The sequence below is a fragment of the Anoplopoma fimbria genome, chromosome 11 (assembly GCF_027596085.1).
Source record: "Anoplopoma fimbria isolate UVic2021 breed Golden Eagle Sablefish chromosome 11, Afim_UVic_2022, whole genome shotgun sequence".
NCBI classification, from domain to species: domain Eukaryota; kingdom Metazoa; phylum Chordata; class Actinopteri; order Perciformes; family Anoplopomatidae; genus Anoplopoma; species Anoplopoma fimbria.
Genome location: NC_072459.1, coordinates 17,112,198 through 17,139,230, shown reverse-complemented (window position 1 = coordinate 17,139,230; position 27,033 = coordinate 17,112,198).

Sequence of the window (27,033 nt, the reverse complement as noted above, 5' to 3'; positions counted from 1 at the left end):
GGCTTGATGACGAGGACCCAGAACTCAAAGGAGCACAGGTTCACACTACTGAAGCACAGGAGGACAGGTCACTGTCAGATCGTTTACAGAAGTTTTCAGACTTAAGGACAGCGGTAAGAGCCATAGCAAGACTTAAGCGGTGTGCAAAGGAGATAAAGGGTCCAAAGACAGGATCTGATAAAGTTACTACACTCGAAGAAAGACAGGAAGCTGAACAATTCATAATCCATGCAGTTCAAGGAGAAGCGTTTAGTGAAGAAATAAGATCTCTGAAGCAAAGCAAAGAGCTGCCTGAGAATAACTCAACTAAGCTGCACAAGTTAAGTCCATTCATCGATAGTCACGATATCCTGAGGGTGGGAGGAGATTGACAGAAGCAGCACTTCATCCCCACGTGAAACACCCAGCTATCCTTCCAAAAGGGCATCATGTGTCTCGCCTATTAATTAAGCACTTCCACGAGAAGGTGCTACATCAAGGTCGTGGAATGACCATCAATGAACTACGCTCCAACGGAATTTGGATTCTTGGTTGTAGCAGTGAAGTGTCATCCTTTATCTTCCGATGCGTTAAGTGCAGGAAGTTTAGAAAGTGTACTCAAGAACAAAAAATGTCCGACCTTCCACTAGAGAGGATGGAAGCCACCCCTCCTTTTACATACAGTGGTATGGACTGTTTCGGACCATTTTATGTGAAGGATGGCAGGAAAGAGCTCAAGAGATATGGGGTCCTATTTACCTGCATGTGCTCAAGAGCTATCCACATCGAGATGTTGGATGACCTTACCTCTGATGCCTTCCTCGACGCACTGCGTTGCTTTATTGCTTTAAGAGGCAACGTAAGTCAGCTTCAAAGTGACCAAGGCACGAATTTCGTGGGTGCACGAAATGAATTCAAGGAACTTATGAAAGAAATCGAGCAAGAACGTGTCAAAGAACTGGGATGCAGCTTTGTCATGAACCCACCTGCTTCCAGTCACATGGGTGGTGTCTGGGAGAGGCAGATACGAACGGTCCGAAGTGTCCTTACATCCATCCTAGACCAGTCTGCAAGAAGACTAGACAGTTCTTCACTGAGAACCTTCCTATATGAAGTAATGGCTATAGTGAATAGTCGACCGTTGACCACAGAGCATCTCAACGATCCATCAGGACCAGAACCTTTGACACCAAATCATATTCTGACAATGAAATCGTCAATCATTGAACCGCCACCTGGAGAGTTCGTAAGAGAAGATCTCTATCTGCAGAAGAGGTGGAAGAGAGTTCAGTTCTTGTCAAATGAGTTCTGGAACAGGTGGAGAAAGGAGTATTTGCTGAGTCTGCAACAGAGAAGTAAATGGAACAAGGACAGGAGAAATGCTAAAGTGAATGACATAGTCCTGTTGCAAGACGATGCCACATCCAGAAATCAGTGGAAGATGGCAAAGGTTACCGAAGTCTTCCCAGGAGTTGATGGAAAAGTCAGAAAGCTCAAACTACTGCTTAGTGACACAACACGAGACAGTAAAGGCACTACACAACTAGACCATTTTATTTGGAAAGGTCCATACATAAAACTGTACTTTTGCTTGAAGCTGAGTAAAAGTTAAATTCATTTGCGAAAGTGATGTAACCACATTGTCAGATTATACAATGTTTTGTTTTGGGAAAGACGCTGTTCACTATGTTAAGTTTGTTAGAAATCATACGTTGTCTGATGGTGGGAGTGTAACTGCAGGCAGTGTTTTCCTGCTCTGTGGGGTATTATATGTAATTCGGTCTTTGACCTCAAGGTGGACTCGTGTTATTTCTCGTAAATGTATCCGTGTTATTTCTTGTTCGTGGGTTTTTGTCGAGAAGCTTCGAGAAGCTAGTGTCACAGCTGCAGACAAGTCACGTTCTATAAACGTTCTAAGGTTTTATGTTTCAAGCAGGCACCAAGAAAGATTTAATTTAACCCCATTGGCTACAAGCAGGCAAAGTGGTTAGTGTTGTGTTTTTGTTACCTTTTGTTTGCCGTGAATGATTCGTATGCTCTTGGGTAATTGTTTGTGTGTTAAACTAATTTCATGTCTGTATTGTATTGTAGTTCTACGGTGTGATTAAACCATCAGTAAAAGGAGCCGGAGCCTCGAGTATTTCAATGGGCGTTACACAGGGAAAACTTCAATATGTGATATTAATCAATTATATCTTAATCTCAGGATTGCTACGGAGTTCTTGTCAAGGTGTACATTGACCTATTATTTCATATACACACAAATCAAATGATCAATTATTTTATAAATGAAATAATTATTAGACAAACTACATTACTAAACATAAAATAAACAGAATAGAAGGAAAGAATAACAAATAGAATGAAGAGTAAAGAATTATGAACCACAACTAATGAAAGATTGAATGTGACCAGGTAGAATCAGTGACTCATATCATTGATTGAAAAAACCTAAACAATTAGACACTGAATGAATTAAACAATTACAGAACATAGATAGACATTGTTATCATGACACAGACAGAGCTATGTAGATATACATGTATGTGTACCTATATGCATAATAAATGAATGGATAACATTAATCCCAACATTTCAGCACTCATCAGTGTCATGTGTGAGACACAAGAAAGAGGCAGGGGGAAACGTCTCTCCCCCTCTGTTGTCCTGTGCTAGGGTTGAGATAAGGTTATATGGCAGGAAACTAAAATAATTGCAAATAGTTAGCTACCATGAAGTTACTATCCATAACTTTATAATCGCAGATGTTTTAATACAGATTATAAAATATAGGAATTTACTATGACTAGAACTAAAATATCAAGTAAAGGTTTCTTTAACTTGTTTATTACAATTGGATGCTCTTCTTTGTCCTCAGGAATGTGAATGCCCATAAAACCCAGAAAGGTGGGACCATAAGTCTTGGAGTGACCCCAAGAGTTACCCCAAGTATTATCTTCAGATAGTCCAGGCACAGGGGAGAAACCACTTAGCGCTCTTGTAGGTCATGAGAGCAGTTCCTGAAGGAAGTTGATAGGTTTAGAACTTCTCATTGACACTTAGATTTATAATGTCTTGGTGGCCCTCCGCTACAATCCTAAAGAATAGGCTTATACCGCTTGGCCGAGCACATAGATACACATTTCAATGCACTGCGCTGTATAAGCAGTGGTGTATAAAGTACCCAAAAGCCATACTTGAGTAAAAGTAAAGATACCTTCCTGGAAAATGACTCCAGTAAAAGTAAAAGTCACCTATTAGAATACTACTTGAGTAAAAGTCTTAAAGTATCTGATATTTGCTGTACTTAAGTATCAAAAGTAATTTTCTGATATTAAATGTACTTAAGTATTGAAAGTAAAAGTACAAGTAAATGCTGTTAATAAAAAAGCAAAGGGTCAGAATTTTGAGAATTATGAGGTTTATTCTTTTAAGTGTTGTGGCCACCATGACCAAGGACAAGGAGTTGTGTTGAAAATAATTGGGTTGGAAAGTAACAACCCAGTCATTACTTGAAACTGAAAAATGTCCTGTTCATCTTCAAAAGAAGTTGGTTTTCAAAATTGCGAGAATTCAGTCTTGCTCTTCTTGGGCTGAAGACTAGTCCTGCGATGCTAAATAGCCTTTCACAGGCCGCTGAGGCAGGTAGAGGTGTGTTCAGCTTCACAGACAGCTTGCACACAGCTGGGAAGGATTTCAGCAAGGTCATGTGATCTGCTGAACAGGCCAAGTATCCATCCAGTTGTTTGGTGCTGTCTCGTGCTTGAGACGACTGCAGGGCAGAGAAGAAGTCATCTTCATCAGATGAACTGGACCTGGTGGCATCACCTAGCTGCAGGGAGGGTTCTTCCATGTGCTGCTTGATGTAGTCCATTCCTGAAATATAGTGAGGGTGAAAATATAAATGATAGGATTAATACAACTTTCTAACATGTCATGACCCCAACCTAAGGTTTTGTACTAAATAGTTTGTTTTAATTTGAGGTTTATACATTTAGTTTCATCTGTCAAGTTTGGCAGTCAGCAGGTTGATTGTTGGAAGTAGCCACCCCATCTGGGCATTTGCCTCTGCTTGCAAGATGTTGGTTGCCTGGGCGACTGGGCTCATGACAGCGGCATACTCTGTGAGGAATGCGAGTTCCACTGGATTGAACCTGTGATGAAAACAAAAACAACAACACCGTTTTATAACACTATATAACCATTTCATCAGATTCAACAAAAAATTGCTGGATGAGTAATTAACTAAAATGGATCAATGATAAGTGGAAGTTGGGATACAATGTGAAACAGTTATTAGTGCCCAAGAAAGGGTGGGGAAACACATCCACAGTTCTAGAGACATTCAAGACATTATGTTCAATTATGATGAAATAATAAAACATACATAATTCTTACTTACATCGGAACCTTTAGGTCTGTGCAGATGACTCTGATGGCCCCCTCTCCCTTGTCTTTGGTTATCCTCAGCAGTCTTTCCACTGCCAGGAACAAGGAGTTCCACCTGGTAGCATTTGGGCGCAGCAGTTGGAGAGAGCAAGCATCTTCAACAGTTTCGGCTGCAAGTGTGGATCTTCCACATTTGTTCCAAAGTGCATTACACTTGCCAAATGTTGAACGGTACACTTTCTTGTATGCCTCATTGGATGTTGCTTTCTGGGCATCAACCGTAGCTATTAGGTTGAGTAGGTGACAAGCACAGCGCTGGTGCTTTGGGAGCTGGAACTCCAAACCATCATCTTCATTCAGAAGCGCTGACACATCAACAAACTCCACTTCTTCACCCCCCTCTTGATCCTCTTCATCCTCTGCTGGTTGAGATGCATCACCATCACGTCCGACTTCATTGTTGTTCTCATCTTCACCAAAAACTTGGAAAGCTTTTATGAAGTTAGAGCCGTTGTCTGTTGTTGTTCTCTGAATCTTCCCGAATTTCGAATTCAGAATGGATGTCATTCAGGGCGTTTGCCAACACATCAAATGTGTGCGAACCTCTCAGTTGTTTACAGGCTAGGGCTGCTGAGCATCTTTTGAGACTGTCAGGGTCAATCCAATGGGCAGTAACACCAATGAAGCTCCGCCTTCTGACAGACCAGCAGTCGGTGGTGGTGGCGATATGGTCAACTCCCCTCATGGCCTCAGTCACCGCCTTCTTCATTCCCTTGGAGGCGTCATCAATCATGGAGCGCAGGGTCAGCCGTGTCATCATTTTTGCATTAGGCTGCAGTTCCTTCACAAAATCTCTAAATGGTTCTTGTTCAACCACACAGAATGGCTGGAGCCCTTGGACCACATACCTCACGACAGCTTTGTCAATGGACCTCTGAGACACAGTCAAGGTGTTCACTAATGTGGTCTGCTTGCTGGTGGAGGGAGTCTCAGGTGCCCTTTTTCTCTTTGTTGATGTCAGCTCTCCATATTTTTTAAGGTGGTGTACATGCTTTCTCTGAAACAGTGAGAGAAAGACATTTTGTAAGCATAACGAGTTTAGCTAGCCCCACTTGCTACACACACTTGCATGCATCTCCAACTCCGACGCGGTTCAAATCGTAATGCTGCGCTCTCGCGGCTCCTGTCAATCCTATGGTGTGGTGGCTAGCTAACGTTAAGCTAGCTAACGTTAAGTTAGCTAACGTTAGCTAACTAGTGCTGCAATGATTATAGCTAAGATGACTCAAATCAACAAAATCTCACAACTGTCAACACTTCCTCAGCTCACTAACTCGCTAGCGATCTGTCTACTACACTAATTGTCTCATTTGATTTACGATAGCTAGCCAACGTTACAAGCCTAACATACACCATGTGTAGCTAAATTAGAAGATCAGACACCTGTCCCCCCCCCTCCAAAGATATACTCCAATCCTGTGGGAAACACTGCTAGATATCTTAACAGGTTTATGCTAATTATGATAACTAAACATTAACGTTGCGGCTCATGGGATTAATCTTAATTTACCTCAATGTGTTTCCTGAGGTTGGATGGGGAGTTTTTGAATGCCAATAGTTCAGTAGCTTTGGGTAAGCATAAGAGGCACTTCATCCGGTACGATGAATCTTTCACTCCAACATAAGAAAACATTTCTCGCAAATATGGCCACGGGTGTTGGTCTTCGTCTCCACCGTGGTTTGTTGCGGGAGTAGCAGGTGCTTCCATCATGAAATCAGTCATCGCAGTGTGGTCGCTCGCTAGCTGGCATCCTGGGCATAAAAAAACCGCGGTTTTGAGAGCACGTGTTTGCGATTGCGCATTAACGTGATTAACCAGTGATTTAACTTGCTAGCTAGGACCACTGATTCGCCAAACCTGCTTGCTTGCAGTCTGTGTTCCACCAGTCCCCGACGTTGGTCTCATGATTCATTTTTTTCTTAAGATAGATTTGATTTTGTAACGAGTAACGAAGGTTTCAGGGGAAATGTATCGGAGTCAAAGTATCAGTTTTCTTTGCAAAATGTAGTGAAGTAAAAGTGAAAGTTAACAGAAATATAAATAGTAAAGTAAAGTACAGATATCCAAAGAGACGACTTAAAGCTAGGGTGGGCGAAAACAGCCGTTGAGATTCCGTCGCGTGCTCTCTGGCCTCTCCCTGCCACGCTACCTGCTGTAGCTCCTCCCACCGAACGTCAGTTATGCGCGTTCATGTGAATTCAGTTACATTGATAGGAAGACGAAACACGCAGGGACGCACCAACGTCGTTGCCAAGGTGACCGGACAGTCCCACAGCCAATAAGAACGGAGAATCGGAGCCTCGCTCTGATTGGTCAAAGTGTACATGAGCGGTGGCAATTTTTGGGTGCGGCCCACAGAGGCAGGGGAGAGCAAAGTTATGAGCAGATATTCTCAGAGCACTTCACCTACATATAGCTGACTGGCTATTAGGACAGTTTTGCCAAATATTACAGTAAAGAAATTAATTAATTAATACCCACCCTAGCTTTAAGTACAGTAACGAAGTATTTCTACTTCGTTACTATACACCACTGTGTATAAGTAAGTAGTCTGAGTGTATGTGTTTGAAATCATGTAGGGCAAAGATTGTGTGAGAACATGATAACTGGTTGTGGAACAATTAGATGGCAATGGATGTAATAAGAACATAAAGAGCATGTCAGTATTGTATTGCATATAGCTTAAACAGGCCCTATTATGCTATTTTCGGGGGTGCATATTTTTATCTCCAGTTACAGTTACATGTTTACATGCATTAATGCTCATAATCCGCCTTTTTTTTTCTTCCTGGCTGTCCTGCAGCACCTCTTCTCACCCTCTCTCTGAAATGCTCCGTTGTAGCGCTTGCTCCTCCCTCCAGAAAGCAAAGTCTGCCCTGATTGGTCAGCTAGCCCGTTCTGTTGTGATTGAACGTCTCACATTTTCAAAAAACTCTCCCTCTAGGGCAGGGGTCTCAAACTCAATTTGGCTTGGGGCCACTGCTGGTATTGTTGTCTCATAGGCGGGCCACTTCAACGTTCAAGCACAACAAGAAAGCGCAATATTTTTGAAAAAATACTCTTTTATTTCCATTAAACATATCTTCGTAAATCGACCAAGCAATTTTTATAAATGTAGTTTTTAACAGTGGAAATATTTTTTCCTTACATTGTTTTTAATAACTTATCGAAACATTGCACTGCACCAACAAATACAATCCCTGAATACATTTGTGCTTTATTCTATTTCTTGTCAGAGACCTGGCAGTGCTTCTGCTTACACAGCTGAGCAACATTTGCCCTGATCGAGGTTACAGTAGAAACCCTGAGTACAGCTTCAAGATGGGGATCACTAAGCCTGGACCTGTACTTGCATTTATTAAAGTTCATAGTCGAGAAAAGTTTCTCACACAGATATGTGTTTCCAAAAAGGCACATTACCTGACTGAACACTTTTGACAGGGAAGGATGGAAGTAATTCTCTCATGAATTGTTCAGTCATGTCTGCTTTTCCCTGTGCCTCTCTGAATTTTAGATCACTGTTGCACTGCAAGTCAATACGTTCCATTTGCAACATACTTGGGACACTCTCCACATCAGCTGAGAAGGGGTCAGCAAACAGCTGGAAAGTGTCACGGCGTGCCTTGAAGTCAGCAAAACGCTGATCAAACTCCTGCAGTAGGTTTTCAATAGCACAGGCATATTCATCACCACTGAAGGCTGTGTCCTCCTCCACAAGAGATCTGCATGTTGTGAAATGGCTGAGGTTTTTTACAGAAAGCTGAGTTTTCCACAATTTCAGTTTTGCGGAGAAGGCTTTCACATTTTCATAAGCTGCAGTGATAAGCTGACCAGGCCCCTGGAGCTTCAGGTTAAGGATGTTCAGCTCCTGTGTTATGTCCACTAGGAATGCAAGGTCCATAACCCATCCTGGATCATCAGGTTCAGGAACATGCCATCTTCCATGAATTTCTTCACTTCTGCTCTTAACTCAAAAAATCTCTTCAGGACATTACCCCTGCTGAGCCAGCGCACCTCAGTAAACCATATGTTGACTCAATTTCTCCTAAAAAGGCCCTGAACTGGCGATGCTGTAAACTCCTGGACCTGATGTAATTGATACATCTCAGGACAACAGACATGACATTGTTCATATTTCAAGCATTTGCTGCACAGTGCCTGTTGGTGTATTATGCAGTGCAGAACGACTGCTGGATCTGCATTTACCTCCTCTAACTTTCTTTGAACCAGCGCTACCAGTCCGTTTTTTTTGCCTGCCATAGACGGGGCTCCATTCAATTCAATTCAATTCAGTTTATTTTGTATAGCCCCGAATCACAAATTACAAATTTGCCTCAGAGGGCTTTACAATCTGTGCACATGCGACATCCTCTGTCCTTCCCTCACATCGGCACAGGAAAAACTCCCCTAAAAAACCCCTTTAACAGGGAGAAAAAAGGAAGAAACCTATGGGAGAACGACAGAGGAGGGATCCTTCTCCCAGGATGGACAGAATGCAATAGATGTCATGTGTACAGAATGAACAGCATAACAGAGATACAACACATTCAATGTATATGACATAAATGATTCATATAATAAGACTACTTATAATAACAGCAGCAATTATTACAGTAGAATTATAGTTATGAAAATAGGGATAGTAATGTGATTAATAATAATAATCGAAGTAGCAGTGGGTGTCAGTCGGCTCACAGCAGGAGGCACGACTACGGTCCAGGTACCACAACGATTCATGGAAACCTGCAGAACGAGAAAGCAAAAGGGCTTCAGGGTGGAAGTAAAGCTAAAATGCTTAATGGTACAGGTAATAGTAATGTGACTAGTAATAATAATGGTGGTAGCAGTCGGTGTCAGCAGGGCTGTAGCAGGATGCACGACCACGGTCCAGGTACAGCCACGATTTATAGAAGCCTGCGAAGCGAGAAAGCACAAAGACTCCAGGGTACAAGCAAGTCAATAAGCGTAATAGTACAGGCAATAATAATAGTAATGTGACTAATAATGATAGTGGTAGTAGTAGTGGGTGTCAGCAGGGCCTCAGTAGGTGGCACGATGACAGTCCAAATATAACCCCGATTCCTGGGAACCTGCGAGGCGAGAAAGCACAAGAACTCCGGGGAAGAAGCAAAATCAGTAATGTGCATAAATAGGGGATTAATACATAAAGATGGAGGGAGAGAAGAGGAGAGAGGAGCTCAGCGTATCCTAAGTAGTCCCCGGCTGTCTAGGCATATAGCAGCATATCTAGGGGCTGGACCAAGGCGAACCTGAACCAGCCCTAACTATAAGCGCTATCAAAAAGGAAGGTCTTAAGCCTGCTCTTGAAAGTGGTGAGTGTGTCTGCCCCCCGGACTGAAACTGGAACCTGGTTCCACAGAAGAGGAGCCTGATAACTGAAGGCTCTGGCTCCCATCCTACTTTTATATACTCTAGGAACCACAAGTAACCCTGCATTGATTGAGCGCAAATACAAATCCATTGTTAGCAAACCCATTTCTATTTCCCTTTCAGAATAATATCATCATCACCATTATCACCACTTCTTACTGTTTTTCTGGTTCCACGGTGGAGAAACAGCATAAATTTATCGAAGGCTAACAAATGAATACAAAAAAAAGTCCCTGTTAACATAACAAGACATGAGTATCTAATATTTTGGCAAGTTCTTCATGTTTAACCACTATGCTGCCAACTTGACTCTACAGTTATTGAGTGCAACCCTCGCTTTTACGTGTATATATGTGTATAAGGGGCTACTTATTACTGTTTATCGCAGTATCAACCTCCCTAATTAAGACTGAATTAATTTATTGGCTATCATTTTTACTTTTTTTAAGGGTGGAGCCCCAAGGTGGATTTATTGTTAATGTTAAAAGTTCAGGTATTAAATGTATATGCTGATTATTGTGATCACCCTACTTGATCTTTTGTACCGATTTAGGTGTTTAAAATGCATATAGTTACAGTGATTTTTTTTCTTCTGTACCCACATTTGATCCTAGAAATACAATACAACATGAACCAGGATGACCTGACAACACGTTAAGATTTATCAAGAGTACAGATCATCTACAGCCTGTAGAAACTGTCCCAGTTTCATTGTTTTAAAGTACTAAACCTCAGCAATCAGCCACGTCCGATTACTGGAGCGATCAATAACATAATATGGGTTTTCCTTTGTCTTTATAGGTAGACTCCCAGAGTAGAAGTTTGCATCTGGTGGACATGCTTACAGTATTTAACATTGATGAAATTTGCTGCAGCCTTAATATGTAGGAGTAGTTGTGGCCTTGAGTAAAGAGCAGCAGTCTTGCAACCATAAAATACAATTTTAATTTCTAAGTTGAGGAGTTTTTAATTCCACATTCTACCTTTACCAAAAGCTTTCGGCATAATGGACTTACAAATGTCCCTCAAATTATACTTCTTATGCTAAATGGCCATCTGAAATGGGGATAGTTAATTATTTGGATCCACAGGGCTCCCTTTTTGGAATTTTTGTATTACTCATATACAATGATATATGCATGTCGAGCAACAAGAGTGATCAGTGCACCCGTGCAAACCCTGGTTTCACAAGGGACACAAACAGCTTTCACATAGGACCCTAATAGATGTCTCCTGAAGGTCCAATATTACTTGGTTAGAAGTTCGATGTCTAGCATTAAGTGGGATTTATTGGCGGAAATGAGATGTATTATTGTAATGCTATGTTTTTTAACCTAAGAGTGAGCTGTTTATATCTGCATTTGGAGGGGGTCATCCACAGAGCTGGCCACCATGTTTCTGTAGTAGCCCAGAATGGACAAACCAAACACTGGCTCTAGATAAAGCTATTTTCATTTTTGTGTTTTCAGGTCATCCACTGTAATTGTCCTACACACTTGGCTCAAGGGAGAAGCTCACAGCTAAATGGTGCCAAATCCTACACACTAGACCTTTTAATGAAGTATTAGCCAAAAGTTTAGCAAAAAACATAATGTGAAACTCTCAGTTTGTCGTAAAACTGTTTGTTTCTTTTTATGCTTTCATTGTCCAGTCTGCATTCGAGGGGCGGTACTTAGCGGCTACTCTTCACTCAGATGGGAACATCCAGTTCTGAACAGCGAGGTGAATGCAGAAGTGTCTTAAACCTGCATTCTCTCCTATGGCCAGCAGGGGCAACTCCTCTGGTTCCAAAAATAATGGGGGCCATAATCTCTTTAAAGACATCCTGAACATAGCAAAATTTTAAGAAAAAAGAAAATACAGGCAGACAGCAGCTTCCCTACAGATACCGCCACATATTTCTAGTGGGTTATAAGTGATGACTATTTTGTATTAGTCTATACATTGTTTATTACGCAGACTTTGTCGCTCTTTATACTATATCACCCGACCTGACTCACAATTACGGGGTTTACATTCAAATTGATATCGTTTTTTTTATTATGGTGCATTACTTTTTGTAGGTATAGCAACAAGCAGTGAATGAGAACATGTGAATAGATGGTCATGAATATGTGATTCAGTTCATCTTGATTGAAGATGAAAAAATTCACACATCATTACACAGCGCATGAGTAATGTCTAATCTAACTTGTACTTAAAATGCAAGAAAGCCATCAGAATGAGGTTAAAATGAGGAGCAAGTACATCTGGGATTTGCACAGGCTCATTCAACATTTTCTTATAGCACTCATTACAATTCCATCTATTTTTTACCGTTATGAGAAACAATATCACAGCTAACTAATAACAACAACAGCAAAACAAGCTAATGTGTTGGTGTTGATATACAATACCATCCATAATATGCATACTGTAAGTCAACCATTTTACAGATTTGAAGTGTCAACTCAAAATTCCACATATTCACTGTGGACTAGAGGTCTTCATGGGTCCACTCAGTTTCATGTAGTTGAGACCAGACCAGATTCAAATTATATTCAGGGAACTGCGTCTGTGTCAATGTGTCTACTCCCCATCAGCTCTGATCACAGAGTTTGTGGACACGTAATGACCTATACTGTGAACAACTGAGATCTGTTAGTAAAAGATACCTAGCTGAGTATCTGACGACTAGTAGTACTGCAGAATTCTTTTTTCATCGATCACTCAATGAAAAATGTGTGTGCGAGAGTGTGTGAATCAGTGAGTGAGTGACTGCGAATCTGTGTGTTGTCCACGGCTAATCTTCATTCTGTTGCAACAACTGCTTAATATTTTTGGAGGTAGTAAACTCACTCAACACGTGTTAAGCCTCAAGCATACACGTTGGTGAATTCACAAAGTACGTCTTGAAACCTCTCTCTGCCCCGTCTCAAGTTCCAATTCACAAAAGATATCCTAGTAATGTCATTACAATGTAAACATGAAATGTTTTATTTGTTTATGAATTTTATTGTACAAGATGACTCCAGAGGGTAACTTTAATATTCCAATAACAATTACATTTCGTTTAAGTACATGATTGATTTCAGCACTATTTGAAGGTGTCTCACGACAAATGTAATACAATTATGTGATTTCCTTTCCGAATTAGTGGTTTAATTCAACAGTAAGACTTGAATTAGCTGCAAATTAGACTAATAGAGCTGAATTAGAAGACCTTGCTCAAGCTTTCTGTTCTCACACGTCACATTTAGAGATGATTTCTAGTCATAACATAATCTATAACCACATGAAATAATGTAATTAGTTATTGACATGCCCTTTGACTTTGGAAATGACACTTATGTAGGTGGGAAGTTAAGCTAGTTAGCTGGGCATGCTAACAATTACAATTTACACTACAGCAGAGAGACACACTGTAATCCATTTCTTACATCTATTCTCTCGTGTTCTTGGTTTTGTCCGACACCATCCTCCAAACTTTGAGACATCGAGTATCTCTTACTACAGCTCCATGTATACTACTTCAACAGTTTGACAAATTAAGAGATTGACGGGCGCCTAGTTATGGTTGTTAAGCTATGATGGAATGTCAAGGGGAGGAGTTTAACAGTCAATTTGATCATGACTGGCCTTATAAAATTAGGCCTTTAGTATGAACAAGTAAGCTTTTGTTTAAAAAAGACAGTACAAAAAAAAAGAAAACAACAAACATGCAAAATTAGTGACTTATGCCTTTCTGGTCTCCAGGGATATGCATCTGCTCAGTTCTATGAATGTCAGTGTTGCAGTCTCTCCTTCTGTTTGGATCCCTTTCAGCTATGTAACCTGATACTACACATTTCACAATCATAACCTTCTTTACTTGCTATTTGATTTCAGAACCAGCTGACTTTATATCTCTCATCATACCAGAGCTGAGTCTGTCTTCGTTGGTTCAGACCATCAATGGAAATTCAATAATTCCTCCTGTCAATGGAGGATCATTTTCATAATTGCTTTGGGTAGTCAAAATATGGATATGGACTAGCAGTAGTCTTTAAATAACATCCATCCCTGCGAAACCAGTCAAAGAAAATAATTTAGAGTCTTTACAGTCTAGTCCTTGTGAGTTAAGACAACAAATAAAAACACAGTAGAGAGTAGACATCAGATTACTTATGGTCTATTTCACACTTCGGACTCAAAATCTGGTCTGTACCCTCACTGTGCTGGCTGTAGATGGGTTATGGGACAGCACAGAAGATTGTTTGGAGTCTGGACAGTTGAGATAGCTGGAATCAGTTTAGTTAGGCTGCCTTCAGTACAGCACAGCAATTATGCCTCCCATTCAGCTCAAGTCAAACAGCAGGCCCAGCTTGGTTCGGCAGTATGAAATAGACTTGAATGATTTCTGCCTCTCCTCTCGTGGCGCTGCAGTTCGACACCTTTTTATTTTCTACTTCAGGAGCCACTGATTTACTAGGGAAAAGAGAGAGAGAAAGAGAAGGGGAAAGAGGAAGAGAAGGAGGAAATTAGATAACTAGTACTGAAAGTATAAAATAAAACAGAAAAGGGGTGCCTTAGGTATTAGAAGTTTTAGAGCGAAAGAAAAAGCAAGAAACAGAATGTGTGCATGAGTAGAGATAATTGGAGAGAGCAAATTCTGTCCTAATTCCAAACTATTTTCTAACTTTAAGCAGGTTATGAGTATGTTGTGCACACACAGTAGAAACGTGATGAAATTGTGTCAAACCAGTCAGTGACTAAACACATTTTATGTTTGCTGTTGACGGCCACTATATTCCCACAAATGTCAAATTTGCTTGAAGGGGCTTTAAAATCTCTAGAGCATACGATACCATCTATACTTAGATCCTTCATTTGGAGAAAAAACTCAGTAAGAGCAACAGAGGACAATTCAAAGTCGTGTGTATGATGTAGACTAGTTTTTTTTTCATTTTGCAATAGCATTGAGAAAATAAATATTATTTTCACACAGGAACATAACATACTCAAATGTACACAGTAAGTTGGGCATTAGCTGGAGTGATTAAATACAGATTTTATGCAATTTAACAGAAAATGCTAAATGTATTTAATCAATCAGAATTGATCATTGAGGCCAGCTTGGTGTCCATGCTGCTAATAATGTATTCATTAATTATAGAGAAAACAAGAGTGAACTAGAGGGACTGGAAGTACATTGTTGAAATCAATGGGTATGAGTAGGAGAAGAATAAACTGAAAGAAAGAAGAATAATTCAGACTGAATAAGCCTGTGAAGGAGAGAGAGAGAGAGAGATATTAAAACATTTTTTTTATTTCCCACCAGGGATCCTCTCATCACCAGTGCTGTGTGTTTCCTGCCGCCTGCATCTTCTCTCCATCTATCTGAGAGTATTACTGGTCGGAACACATGAGACCCTACATTCCTCATTCGAAACATTGGCTGTACATCAGTCATCATTTTATTTAAATGTTGTTTCAGCTCTCTGGCCTGCTGTTTGATCATCTGCCATCGTCACCACCATGGAGGATGCAGCAATGCTCTCTGCTTTGCCTGCAGGTGAGGGTTAACAACTGAATTAAAGTAAAGCTCAGGGCTAGCTTATTTCATTGTTTGCGGTGTTCACAACAAAGATGGCCTCAATTAATTTGAAGCAACATGTATAAGAGCTGATTGCTATCTTTGTAATGATGATTTGTGTCCAAGAAAAAATTGCAACTACGCAAGTACATGCACAATCAAGTGTGATTTCACCATGTCTGTATGTACTGTGCTATTATCCACATTTGCTAATGATTCAAGTGGCTAACATCAAAGAGAAAGTCAAGTTGCCTGTTATTACAATATCCAGACCAAAGATCACTTTGAAATAACAACAAGTGAGAGTACTATAGCCAGACAAATTGAGCAAGAGGAGTGAGCTTGTTGCAGTTAGCACATGTGAAGAGCTAAACTGTCGAGGTGGTGTCCTGCAAACAATGTTGGCTTCGTAGACAATTGGCAAACTTTCTGGGGAAACCTGGTCTGATTAGGAGAGACGGCATTCATCCCACTTTGGATGGAGCGGATCTCATATCTAGAAATCTGACCCAGTTTATTAGTGGACCTAATCCATGACCCAGAGTTCAGACCAGGAAGCAGAAGCAGAGTCGCAGTCTTTCACACTTCTCTGCGCTCCCTTTAGAGCAGTTACCCACCCAGTTAACCACCCAAAACCCTATAGAGACTGTGTCTGCCCCACGGCCACTTCAATTATTTAAAGTCAACAGAAGAGGAGTTATACAAAATAACCTAATAAAAGTTAAGGTAACCAATCAAAACAGGACAATTAAATGTGGACTAAATATCAGATCTCTGTCATCTAAGGGTGTACTTGTAAATTATTTAATATCAGATAATCATATTGATTTATTTTGTCTTACTGAAACCTGGCTGTGTCATGAAGAGTACGAGCTTAAATGAATCAACTCGTCCAAGTCATATTAATACTCATATTCCTCGAGGCACAGGCCGAGGAGGTGGAGTAGCAGCCATCTTTGACTCAAGCCTATTAATAAACCCTAAACCTAAATTAAATTATAACTAATTTGAAAGCCTTGTTCTTAGTCTTTCAAACCCGAGCGGGAAAGCATTAAAATCAACTCTATTTGTTATAGTGTACCATGCATCAGGTGCGTATTCTGAATTCCTATCTGAATTCTCAGAGTTTTTATCAAGTTTAGTCCTCAAAACAGATAAAGTTATTATTGTAGGGGATTTTAATATTCATGTATATGTTATTCTTAGTACTGCGTTTAGTTCATTATTAGATTCTATTGGCTTCTGTTAGTGTGTACATAAACCTACTCACTGTTTTAACCATACTCTCGACCTTGTTCTGGTATATGGTATTGAAATAGAAAATGTAATTGTCTCTCAACAGAACTCTCTTTTATCAGACCATTATCTAGTAACCTTTGAATTTTTGTGTATGCCATTAGGCAAAAGTTTCTACACTAGATGTCTATCTGACTCCTACGCTAACTTTAGTCCGTCTCAGATTGACCATCTTGTTGATAGTGCTGCATGCTCACTGCGAATGACACTAGACTCTATAGCTCCTCTAAAAAGAAGCTAATAAAAGAAAGGAGGTTTGCTCCATGGTATAACCTTCAAACCCGTGAATTAAAGCAAATATCACGAAAACTTGAAAGGATATGGCGTTCCACCAATGTGGAAGAAGCGCGGTTAGTCTGGCGAGACAGTCTTAAAATATATAAAAAAGGCACTCCGTAATGCTAGAGCAGCCTATTATTCAGCATTAATAGAGAAAAATAAGAACAACCGCAGTGTTCTCTTCAGCACTGTAGCCAGGCTGACAGAGAGTCACAGCTCTGTTGAGCCGTGTATTCTTATAAACCTCAGTAGTAGTGACTTCATGAACTTCTTTAATGATAAGATTTTAACTATTAGAGACAAAACTAATAATCTACTGCCCTCAACCAGTACCGATCGATCCACAGCTGTAGAACCTGAAATATATTTAGTTGGCTTTTCACCCATCGACTTTCAACAATTGACTTTTACTATTTCTAAGTCTTCCACCTGTCTCTTAGACCCGATTCCTGTTATGCTGTTCATTCTGTACACATGACATCTATTGCATTCTGTCCATCCTGGGAGAAGGATCCCTCCTCTGTCGTTCTCCCATAGGTGTCTTCCTTTTTTCTCCCTGTTAAAGGGTTTTTTTAGGGGAGTTTTTCCTGTGCCGATGTGAGGGAAGGACAGAGGATGTCGCATGTGCACAGATTGTAAAGCCCTCTGAGACAAATTTGTAATTTGTGATTCTGGGCTATACAAAATAAACTGAATTGAATTGAATTGAATTCCGACTAGGCTGCTTAAGGAAGTTTTAACTTTAATTAGCAATTCTTTATTAGAAATTATCAATCTGTCTTTACTAACGGGCCATGTACCACAGGCCTTCAAACTAGCTGTAATTAAACCTCTTCTTAAGAAACCTACTCTTGATCCAGAGGTGTTGGCTAACTATAGACCTATATCTAACCTTCCGTTCCTCTCTAAGATCCTTGAGAAAGCAGTAGCAAATCAGCTCTGTGACTTTGTGCATAACAATAGTTTATTTGAGGATTTTCAGTCAGGATTTAGAGTGAATCATAGCACAGAGACAGCACTGGTGAAAATTACCAATGACCTTCTAATAGCTTCAGACAAAGGACTTGTCTCTGTACTTGTATTGTTAGACCTTAGTGCTGCATTTGATACCATTGACCATCAAATCTTATTACAGAGATTGGAGCATCTAATAGGCATTAAAGGAGCCGCACTTAGCTGGTTTAAGTCGTATTTATCAGACCGATCTCAGTTTGTATATGTAAACAATGAAACCTCGAAGAAAACCAAGGTCAGTCATGGAGTTCCACAAGGGTCTGTTCTTGGACCAATTTCATTCACCTTATATATGCTTCCCTTAGGGAATATTATCAGAAAACACTCAATAAACTTTCATTGTTATGCAGATGATACCCAGTTATATTTATCGATTAAGCCAGACGAAACTAACCAGTTCTCTAAACTTCAAGCATGTCTTACGGACATTAAAACCTGGATGACCTGTAACTTCTTGATGTTAAACTCTGAAAAAACTGAAGTTATTCTACTAGGCCCAGATCACCTTCGAAATCAATTATCTAACGATATAGTTTCTCTAGATGGCATTGCTCTGGCATCCAGCACTACCGTTAAGAACCTCGGAGTTATCTTTGATCAGGATCTGTCTTTTAACTCTTATATAAAACAGACCTCAAGGACAGCCTTTTTTCATTTACGTAACATTTTGAAAATCAGGCAAATCCTGTCTGAAAGCGATGCAGAAAAACTAGTTCATGCATTTGTTACCTCTAGACTTGATTACTGTAACTCCTTATCAGGCTGCTCTAATAAGTATCTTAAATCTCTACAGTTGATCCAGAATGCTGCAGCACATGTTCTAACAAAAACTAAGAAAAGAGATCATATTACTCTAGTATTAGCTTCTCTGCACTGGCCTCTGCATTAGCCCTTTTTGCTTCCTCGCTTTGCAGGTTTCCATGAATTGTTGTGGTACCTGGACCGTAGTCATGCCTCCTGCTGTGAGCCGGCTGACACCCACTGCTACTTCGATTATTGTCACATTACTATTACTATTCCATAATTATAATTCTACTATAATAATTGCTGCTGTTATTATAAGTAGTCTTAATTTTTTCCTTCGTTACTCTGCTTACTACTCCTATTATATGAATCATTTATGTCATATACATTGAATGTGTTGTATCTCTGTTATGCTGTTCATTCTGTACACATGACATCTATTGCATTCTTTCCATCCTGGGAGAAGGATCCCTATTCTGTCGCTCTCCCATGGGTTTCTTCCTTTTTTCTCCCTGTTAAAGGTTTTTTTATTTTTTCCTGTGGCGATGTGAGGGTTCCGGGACAGAGGATGTCGCATGTGTACAGATTGTAAAGCCCTCTCAAATTTGTAATTTGTGATTCTGGGCTATACAAAATAAACTGAAATTAATTGAATTGAAAAACTACAATAGAGAGAAAAGAGTTGCATGAGAGACTCAATTCACAAAAATAATTTCTGAGAGTACTGCAGCTGGAGAGCCACAAGATTCAACTTGTTGCTGTGACAAAGGAACTCAACAAAGGGACAGCGCATTGGATGGACTGAAGGAACAGGTGACCGCCCTCACTGGTCTTTGCCACTGAATTGACGAGGCCCCTCAGGAGGATCCCCTCTCTTAACCTGAACCCAATTTTATTTCTATACATTTTTATTCATTTATTTGTAATTTTAAATGCAAAATGTTCTCCAGTCTTTATTAATCTGTTTATTTTGTTAATTGTACTAAAAATGTTAATTTACTGTTTTCATTTATTTTATTTTATATATATATATATATATATATATATATATATATTAAATGTGCAGGACTTTGAGCTTCATAGTCTGAAATGTGCTTTATAAATAAAGATTATTATTATTATAATTATAGCAATTATAATAATAATAATAATTATTATTATTATTATTATAGCACAGGGTGTAGCCCTGAGCTGTCAATAAGAAGGGAAGTGGTACCTTCCTTAACTCTAAGATAGCAATGTCATCTCTGGTACCCAGGAATGATTTCCATCCACACAAAAAAGATAAAGTCAGTGTCAAGATCTCCAGGGACTTGAACTATGGCCAAATATTCTCGGTGTACTCTACCCCTCTCTCACTGCCATCTACCCAGTAACAAACCAACCTCAGACCCAGGAACGCCAACTCAGGCACATCGTCCTTTTCTGAGGTGATCAGAGGAAAAGGCGACACACCACCTGAAGCTCAACCTGGACAAAACCGAGCTACTGTTCCTCCCGGGGAAGGGTTGCCCGCACCGAGACCTGTCCATCACCATTGATGATGCCGTGGTGACGCCAACTCGGACTGTGAGGAATCTGGGTGTGACCCTGGACGACCAACTGTCGTTCTCAGCAAACATTGCATCGGTCACACGCTCCTGCAGACTCCTCCTCTACAACATCAGGAGGATTCGCCCCTTCCTCACTGACGAGACGGCGCAGGTGCTCATCCAGGCTCTGGTCATCTTCCGCCTGGACTACTGCAACTCACTACTTGCTGGAGCCCCAGCGTCGGCCATCAGACCCCTGGAGCTTGTCCAGAAAGCTGCAGCACGTCTGGTGTTCAATCGCCCCAAGTTCTCTCACACAACTTCCCTTCTCCGTTCTCTACACTGGCTCCCTGTAAGAGCTCGCATCCAGTTTAAGACTCTGGTGCTAGCCTACAGGGCAGTGAAAGGAACAGCTCCTTCCTATCTCCAGGCCTTGGTCAAGCCCTACACCCCCGCCCGACCACTTCGCTCTGCTGCCTCGGGGCGATTGGTTGCCCCGTCGCTCAGAGGTCCCTGCGGCCGATCCACCCGGTCACAGCTTTTTTCTGTCCTGGCCCCTCAGTGGTGGAATGAACTCCCCACTGACCTCAGGACAGCAGAGTCGCTGCCCATCTTTCGGCGCAGGCTGAAAACTCACCTCTTCAAGAAGTACTACCCTGAGCCTTCCTCGTAGCACTTATTGCATTCGTATTAGTTGTTGCACTTACTGTATTCGCATCAGTTTGCTGCACTTATTGAATTCGTATTCGTTTACTGCATTTATCCTATTCGTAGTAGTTTGTAGCACTTATTGTATTCGTATTAGTCTGTTGCAATTATTGTTTTCGTAGTAATTTGCCTCTGCACTATACTTTTGCTCTGGTTTATGCTTTAAGATGCTTGTTTAAGAAAGGAGATGCACTTATGACTTCTGGTGACTAGTAGTTCTCTTGAATACCTATGTTGAATACACTTCCTGTAAGTCGCTTTGGATAAAAGCGTCTGCTAAATGACTGTAATGTAATGTAATGAGAAGCAGGCCACACCCACAGGGAACTGTAAATCTTCCGGGACATGCTGAGTACATTATGCTCTCATCTTATGTGCCATAGTCGGGGCTTGTGGTAATTAGCAGGAAGTGGTTCTTTAACCAAAAGTTTAAAATGTATAGTCTATACATCTTCTCTTTTAAAAATGACATGTTACATTTGCAATGCATGCAACTGTTTGAATAATCAAGGTCTTAACTTTATTTGGCTTAAAAAGTAGAAATCTTGACTTGTTAGACAAGGTTAAGAATGTTGATTTTATCTTGTAGGTGTAACGGGTGGTGTGTGGACCCAAGTGCAGTACGACCAGGAGACAGAGTAATGTTCAGGAGCTTTATTCAAAGCAGAACAAACAGCAGGTAGACAGGCAGGAGATAGTACTCCTCCGAGGCCGCAGAGTCCGGATCTTCAGTCGGGTGGGTGGAGGGGGTCTGGAGGAAGGGTTCCTCGGCCCCGGACGACGAAGCCTCACTGTCTGACTCGGGGGCCTCCTGGATGTTTCTGGCCGGGGTCTTTGTCCTGGAGGGCTGGTCCGGGTGCTGTCGATGGAAGTCTGCGATGAATCGATGGTCATAAATGTGACGAGCAGGGACCCATGACCTCTCCTCAGGACCGTATCCTTCCCAGTCCACCAGGTATTGAATGCCCCGACCCCAGCGGCGAGAGCGAAGCAGGCGATGGATGGTGTAGACAGGTCCTCCTTCGATGAGACGAGGAGGCGGAGGAGGAGGAGCAGCTGGCATCAAGGGGCTCTCCCGGACTGGTTTCACCTTGGAGACATGGAATGTGGGATGAATGCGCATGGACCTGGGAAGCTTGAGTCTTATTGCCGCCGGGTTGATGACCCTTTCGACCTCGAACGGACCGATGAATTTAGGACCCAGCTTCTTTGATTCTACCCGAAGGGGTAGGTCCCGGGTCGACAGCCACACCTTATCCCCTACTTGATAGACGGGGCTGGAGTGCGGTGTCGGTTGGCCGCCTTTGAGTAGCGGTCAGCGGACCGAAGCAGGGCTGTTCTGGCTCTCGTCCAGGTCTGTTGGCAATGGCGGATGAAGGTCTGGACCGAAGGGCAGGAAACCTCCTTCTCCAGTGTGGGGAACAAGGGAGGTTGGAAGCCGTACGCGCACTGGAAGGGGGACAGGCCGGTGGCGGAACTGGTCAGGGTGTTATGCGCGGACCAGGAAGTAGGATTCCGGGAAACCAAGCATCGTAGTGCGGTCTCCATTTCCTGGTTCTTCCGCTCAGTCTGACCATTGGACTGTGGGTGGAACCCAGAGGACAGGCTTACGGTGGCTCCCAGCAACGTACAGAACTCCCTCCAGAATATTGAGGTGAACTGGGGACCCCGGTAAGGTAGGTTCCTCCTCCTCCTGGAACTGACGGGAGAGAGCATCAGGCTTGACGTTGCGGGACCCGGGGCGATATGAGAGGGTGAGGTTGAACCTTGTGAAGAACAGCGACCACCGGGCCTGTCGTGAATTCAGTCTCTTGGCCGTGCGGATGTATTCAAGGTTCTTGTGGTTGGTCCAAACCAGAAACAGAGTTTTGGTCCCCTCCAGCCAGTGACGCCATTCCTCCAAAGCCAGCTTCATGGCTAATAATTCACGATTCCCGATGTCATAGTTCTTCTCCGCGGGGGACAACCGACGAGAGAAGAAGGCGCAGGGATGCAACTTCTGGTCGGTGGCGGAGCGCTGAGACAGAACGCCTCCAACTCCCACGTCGGAAGCATCCACCTCCACTACGAACTGCCGGTCGGGGTCGGGGACTTGGAGAATGGGTGCTGAGGTGAATCTGGTCTTGAGGTTTTGGAAGGCCTTTTCGGCTGCAGGGGTCCAAAGGAAGGGAACCTTGGAGGACGTTAGGGCGCTGAGCGGAGAAGCTACCGAGCTGTAGCCTCTGATGAAACGTCTATAGAAGTTGGCGAACCCCAGGAATCGTTGGAGCTGCTTGCGGGAGTCCGGAGCAGACCAGGAACTGACAGAGACTTTTGCGGGATCCATCCGGATGTTGTCGTTGGAGACGATGTATCCCAGGAATGCAACGGTGGATACATGGAACTCACATTTCTCTGCTTTCACATAAAGGGAATTCTCCAAGAGGCGTTGTAGAACGGACTGGACGTGATGTATGTGTTCCTCTTCAGTCTTGGAGAAGATGAGAATGTCGTCGAGGTAGACGAAGTCATGACGGTCCAACATGTCTCGGAGCACGTCGTTAACTAGGGTCTGGAAGACAGCAGGAGCGTTGGGTAATCCGAAGGGCATCACCAGGTATTCGTAGTGGCCCTTTGGTGTGTTGAACGCGGTCTTCCATTCATCTCCTTCCCTGATCCGGACCAGGTGATATGCGTTGCGGAGGTCGAGTTTTGAAAATATGGTCGCACCTTGAAGCAGTTCAAAGGCCGTCGTGATGCGGGGTAGCGGGTAACAGTTCTTAATGGTAATGTCATTCAAACCCCTGTAATCAATGCATGGTCTAAGGGTCTTGTCCTTCTTTCCCACAAAGAAGAATCCCACTCCGGCAGGAGATGACGAGGGACGGATGAGACCAGCAGCCAGGGAGTCGTCGATATATTTATCCATGGCTTCTCTTTCAGGGGCGGACAGGGAAAATAAACATCCTTTAGGAGGGAATGTGCCCGGATGTAGGTCAATGGCGCAGTCATAGGGACGGTGAGGAGGCAGCGACAGGGCCTTGGTCTTATTGAACGCCTCCTTGAAATCGTGGTAATCCACCGGGACCCCCGTTCAGGCGTAGAGATGATGACCGCAGAACTTTGAGGTGCGGCGGCTTGCTTTACGCAAACGAGGTGACAGGAAGGACTCCAGCCTCGGAAAGCCCCCGTAGCCCAGTCGATATGGGGGTTGTGGCGTTGCAACCATGGATACCCCAGGATGAGGGGAATACGGGGTGATTGCAGGATGTGGAAGGTGATGGTTTCGTGGTGATTGCCGGACAGAAGCATATGGACTTGGACGGTTTGATGGGTGACAGTCCCCAGGAGATGACCGTCGAGGGTGCTGGCTGGAACAGGATGAAGAAGAGGAACCTGGTCGATTCCCAGCTGCAGAGCGAGTCCCTCGTCCATGATGGACGCATCTGCTCCAGAGTCCAGGAAGGTGGAGATAGTCTCGGGCCCCTCGGGTAGGAGCAACTTGGCATGAATAAGGGGCCTCTGGCAGAAGGAGGGTCGTGACACGGCTCGGCTCACCAGTACCTCCTTGGTTACTGGTGAGCCCTGGCTTTTACCGGGCAGTTGGGAACAACATGGCCGGCTTGACCACAGTACATACATAGGTTGTCCCTGAGGCGCCGGTCACGTTCCTCAGTTGAGAGAGTGGTGCAACCCACCTGCATAGGCTCGGTCTCCCGATGAGGTGGCATGGTCGATGGTTGGGTCGGAGAGGTAGCGTGTGTTGAGCAGGAAAATGAGCCGTGGCTGAAACGTCCCTGGCGCTTCACCAGCCGCCTGGCCTGGATGCGACGGTCCAGTCGAGTGGTCACCTCGATCAGTCCGTCCAAAGAGGTGGGCAGCTCGAAGGAGATGAGTTCATCCTTGATGTAGTCTGCCAAGCCAAGCATGTACGCCATATTCCATGAGCTTAGCCGCGCCTTGGTCCGAAAGTCAATGGAGTAATCAGTGACAGTTTGATTACCTTGTTGGAGCCCCAACAATCCACCGGTGGCGTCTGGTCCCAAGGAAACCACTCCGAAAACCTTGCGTAATTCCTCGGAGAACGCCTGGAAGGAAGCGCAGGCGGGCGTTCGGCGGTCCCACTCTGCCGTTCCCCACAGGCGGGCTCTCCCCGTCAGGTGATTAATGGAATACGCCACTCTTACTTCCTCGGTGGCGAATGTGTATGGCTGTAACGCAAACAAAATGGAGCAGTTCGTCAGAAAAGGGTTACAGCCCTCAGCATCCCCAGCGTAACGTTCAGGCTCGCCGACTCGGACCTCCGAGACCGGAGGTGAACGCGCTGGTAACAGCTCCGGGTGAGTCGGAGCAGATGGCGGCGGTGTCGCCGCGAGAACCTGGGTGAGGGCCGCCGTAAGTTGTTGAACCTGGTGCGTCAAGGCGGTCACAGCCTGTCCCTGGTTCACTAAGGTCTGGTGAACCTCGGCGGTGGTGGCGGCAAGCTGAGTCCCGTGTCTCTGGACCGCCTCCTCCATAGACGCGAACCGAGCCAGTGGCGAGGTGTCGTGTGCTGGATCCATGTTCAGGCCAGATCGTACTGTAACGGGTGGTGTGTGGACCCAAGTGCAGTATGACCAGGAGACAGAGTAATGTTCAGGAGCTTTATTCAAAGCAGAACAAACAGCAGGTAGACAGGCAGGAGATAACTCACGGGTTATATTCCACAAAACCAAAAGGAGCAAAGGCAAATCTCGTGGTCAGGGACAGAAGGCTGAGTCGGTTAACCGGGGCAGAGGCAAGGTAGGAATAACGTGGTCTGGGACGGAAGGCTGAGTCAGTTACCGGGGCAGAGGCAAGGCGGAGACGTCCAAACAAGCGGGGTCGGCAACGGGAAATCAGTCCGGGGAATAACGCTGGAAGGTCTGGCATAATGCTGAGAACGATCTGGCAGTGAGTGTGTGTGAGACTGGGGTTTAAATACTGCAGGGTGTAGGTGCAGCAAAGTGAGCAGGTGAGAGTGATTGTGCTGATGAGGTGGGTGTGGCAGACAGGTGCACTGCATGAGGTTGATTAGGTGAGTGAGGGAGAGTGTGGTGAGAGAGTGGGGGCTGGGCTGTGAGCTGAGAGAAATAGTGCAGGAAGAGTGAACAGGTGTGACTGTGACAGTAGGAGACTTGGTGCTAAGGAGATGTCCCCTTAACTATAGAGAACAGCCCCATAAACATAACAAAATTGGGATGTTGGTAAGAATATAGATCAGAACTAGCAGGCTCAACAGAATAATAGGTCACTTTGTATCTTAATAGACCAGACACAGGTGACTTATGCTCTCTCTCAGCACTGAGAGCTTTACAAAATAAAGAAGTGATACATATGGGCAAAAAAAGCAATTTTCTAGACTCTTTCTGGTACAGATCTACCCTCATAATACATCTCGAGTCTCTGGGGTTAACTAAATTATGTAGAAATTGGAAATGATTTAGCAAGAAATGTTGCAAAGAGCCATCCAGTACAAATAATCAAGTTCAGGGGCAGATTTCATAACAACTGAAAGATCTTAAACAGCTAAGAATAATTTACTCACTATTCATTTTCAGACCCCAGGATTACCTTATCACAGAATTAGACCCTAAAATGTAAACTGAAGGTCCTTCAGGCCAAAAAAGAATGTTGGCATGATGACAAACGTGCTTTAGCAACACATGTCGAATGTCAAGCCAATAAAGCCTATTGAATTAAACTGAACTGAATTGAGTCAGCTTGGACAGAGATAACAAGAGGTTCAGGAAGTCAACTTGGACAGAGAGAAGAAGAGGTTCAGAGAGTCAACTTGGACAGAGAGAAGAAGAGGGACAGAGTCAACTTGGACAGAGTGAAGAAGAGGGACAGAGTCAACTTGGACAGAGTGAAGAAGGGGGACAGAGTCAACTTGGACTTGGAAATCTGGGGCGGCTGTGGCACATGAGGTAGAGCGCTTGTCCCGTAACCACAAGGTTGGTGGTTCAAGCCCCTCTACCGGCAACATGCCGAGGTGTCCTTGAGCGAGACACCTAACCCCAAGTTGCTCCCTGGGCGCTTCATTGCAGCCCACTGCTCCTCCGGGATGGGTTAAATGCAGAGAAATA